We start from the raw sequence: 3,919 nt of genomic DNA on the forward strand, positions 1-3,919 counted from the left end.
GTGGCTTTCAAACTTTGTTAGTGATTCTGATCAACTGAGACCAGTGGAAGCTGGATTACATTCTAGGACTGAGCCAAGACACCTGGTCTGTGAGCCCAGACCCGGTGGGGCGGGGCGGGGGGGTGGGGGTGGCGGACATCAGGTAAGAAGTTGCAAGGGACACACTTATGCTAACAACAAAAAAAAGACACATAGTTTATCTAAATTCATGCTTAACTGGGTGTCCTGTATTTATATTTGTTAAATCTGGCACCCGTAAGTGAGGAAGGTAGGCATGATTAGGAAGGGAAAAGGGTTCTCACAGGAAGGGCCCCAGCCCAACAATAGCTGGGGACTTGGTAAAATTTGAGGGAGGGGCCCTGGGAGTGGAATCTCCCTTGCTTCAACTACATGTTTGTGTATGTGTTTCTGTGTATGTGTGAAGTGGGCTTCCCAGGTGGTCCAGTGCTAAAGAATCTACCTACCAAGCAGGAGATATGGGTTTGATCCCTAGGTTGGTAAGATCCCTGGAGAAGGGAATGGCTACCCACTCCAGTATTCTTCCTTGGAGAATCCCATGGACAGATGAGCCTGGCAGGCTACAGCCCACAGGGTCTCAAAAAGTGAGATACAGCTAAGCAACTGAGCACACATCTGAATGCAAAAATACCATAATCAAAGTTAAAAGACTGATGACAATATATCTTCTGCAAACATTAATAATAAAAATCACTTGCTAAGTCATACAAAGAGGTCTTACAAATCAACAAAAAAAGTTCTTCAACAGAAAAACAGACTATGATTAGGCAATTAAAAAAAATGATTGATGAGCTGCAAAAGATATCTGAACTAAAATGAGACTTTTTAGCTTATTACATTAAAAAAATTAATATAAGAACCACTATGGATAAGGATAGGAGTGGGGAATACACTGATAGAATCTTTCTGGAAAGATACTTGCCAGTATCCATCAAAGATCTTAAGAAACGTCAGTGTTTTAACGTAAGGAGCCATAAAAGGACAAATGTACAAAGACACAGAAGTACAAGGTTAGCCGCTGCAGGGCTGCCCAGTTCAGTTCAGTTGTGTCCGACTCTTTGCGACCCCATGAACTGCAGCATGTCAGGCCCCCTTGTCCATCACCAACTCCCAGAGCCTACCCAAACTCATGTCCATTGAGTTGGTGATGCCGTCCAACCATCTCATCCTCTGTCGCCCCCTTCTCCTCCTGCCCTCAATCTTTCCCAGCATCAGGGTCTTTTCAAATGAGTCAGCTCTTTGCATCAGGTGGCTGAAATATTGGAGTTTCAGCTTCAACATCAGTCCCTCCAATGAACACCCAGGGCTGATCTCCTTTAGGATGGACTGGTTGGATCTCCTTGCAGTCCAAGGGACTCTCAAGGGTCTTCTCCAACACCACAGTTCAAAAGCATCAATTCTTCGGCGCCCAGCTTTCTTTGCAGTCCAACTCTCACATCCATACATGAGTACGGGAAAAACCATAGCTTTGACCAGACACACCTTTGCTGGCAAAGTAATGTCTCTGCCTTTTAATATGCTGTCTAGGTTGGTCATAACTTACTGCAAGGAGTAAGCGTCTTTTAATTTCATGGCTGCAGTCACCATCTGCAGTGATTTTGGAGCCCCCCAAAATAAAGTCAGCCACTGTTTCCACTGTTTCCCCATCTATTTCCCATGAAGTGATGGGACCGGATGCCATGATCTTCGTTTTTCTGAACGTTGAGTTTTAAGACAATTTTTTCACTCCCCTCTTTCACTTTTATCAAGAGGCTTTTTAGTTCCTTTTCACTTTCTGCTGTAAGGGTGGTGTCATCTGCATATCTGAGGTTATTGATATTTCTCCTGGCAATCTTGATTCCAGCTTGTGCTTCTTCCAGCCCAGTGTTTCTCATGATGTACTCTGCATATAAGTTAAATAAGCAGGGTGACAATATACAGCCTTGACGTACTCCTTTTCCTATTTGGAACCAGTCTGTTGTTCCATGTCCAGTTCTAACTGTTGCTTCCTGACCTGCATACAGATTTCTCAAGAGGCAGGTCAGGTAGTCTGGTATTCCCATCTCTTTCAGAATTTTCCAGTTTATTGTGATCCACACAGTCAAAGGCTTTGACATAGTCAATAAAGCAGAAGTAGATGTTTTTCTGGAACTCTCTTGCTTTTTCAATGATCCAGTGGATGTTGGCAATTTGATCTCTGGTCCCTCTGCCTTTTCTAAAACCAGCTTGAACATCTGGAAATTCATGGTTCACATATTGCTGAAGCCTGGCTTGGAGAATTTTGAGCATTACTTTACTAGTGTGTGAGATGAGTTCAATTGTGCAGTAGTTTGAGCATTCTTTGGCATTTCCTTTCTTTGGGATTGGAATGAAAACTGACGTTTTCCAGTCCTGTGGCCACTGCTGAATTTTCTAGATTTGCTGTGTATAATAGCAAAAAATGAAAGGAAGGACAGTGTCCAACAAGAAGGATTAATTAAGTTACTGGACTACCTTTCAATGGTATGTATCGCATACAGGCATTTAAAATTTGTTGACTTGGAGTGATATCTACCATTAAATGTTACTTGAAAAAGTAATAAAAATGCATATTAAATAATCTCATCTCTTTTCTCCTCCTCTTCTTCCTTCTTACAAACCTAATTATGTACCACTTCTCACCACTAAGGCAGCTATAATCAAAAATAATGTGTAGATGTGGACATTCAGAAATTAGAATCCTCAGACCTTGCTGGTGGGAATGAAAATGGTGCAGTTGCTCTGGAAAATGGGTTGGAAGTTCCTCAAAAGATTAAACATAGAGTCACTATCTGACTGATTCTATTAGTAGGTATATTGCAATTGACAATTTTTCAGTTTCTAAGTCATGTCCAACTCTTTTTGACCCCATGGACTGCAGCATACCAGGCTTCCCTGTCCTTCACTATTTCGCAGAGTTTGCTCAAACTCATGTCCATTGAGTCAGTGATGCTATTTAACCATCTCATCCTCTGCTGCTCCCTTTTCTTGTTGCCCTCAATCTTTCTCAGCATCAGGGTCTTTTCTAATGAGTTGGCTCTTCACATCAGGTGGCCAAAGTATTGGAGCTTCAGCTTCAGCATCAGTCCTTCCAATGAATATTCAGGGTTGATTTCCTAAGATTGACTGGTTTGATCTCCTTGCAGTCCAACGGACTCTCAGGACTCTTCTCCAACACCACAATTCAAAAGCATCAATTCTTTGGCACTCAGCTTTCTTTATGGTCCAGCTCTCACATCTGCATATGACTTCTGGAAAAACCTAAATATATACCAAAGAGAAATAAAAATGTGTCCACATAGAAGATTCTATACAAATTTCACAGCACTATTTGTAAGATTTAAGAAATGAAAATAACGCAAAAGTCCATCATGTGATGAATGGATACGTAAATTGTGGTCTGTCTATAAATAATGGAATATTATTTACCATAAAAAGAAATGAAGTACTGATACATGCTACAATGTGGATGAAACTTGAAAGCATTATGCTTCATGAAAGAAGCCACATACAAAAGACCACATGCTGTCTAATTCGGCTTATATGAAATGTCTGGGATAGGCAAATCCATAGAAACAGAAGGTAGATTAGTGGTTGCCTAGGACAGAGGAGCCTGGTAGGCAGCAGTCCATAGGGTTGCTAAGAGTCAGACATGACCGAGCGACTTCACTTTCACTTTTCACTTTCATGCATTGGAGAAGGAAATGGCAACCCACTCCAGTGTTCTTGCCTGGAGAATCCCAGGGACGGGGGAGCCTGGTGGGCTGCTGTCTATGGGGTCGCACAGAGTTGGACACGACTGAAGCGACTTAGCAGCAGCAGCAGCAGCAGCAGCAGGGTTGGTTGGACTATAAAGAAAGCTGAGCACCAAAGACTTGATGCTTTTGAACTGTGGTGTTGGAGA

Source organism: Ovis aries, chromosome 12 (genome assembly GCF_016772045.2).
Source record: "Ovis aries strain OAR_USU_Benz2616 breed Rambouillet chromosome 12, ARS-UI_Ramb_v3.0, whole genome shotgun sequence".
NCBI classification, from domain to species: Eukaryota; Metazoa; Chordata; class Mammalia; order Artiodactyla; family Bovidae; genus Ovis; species Ovis aries.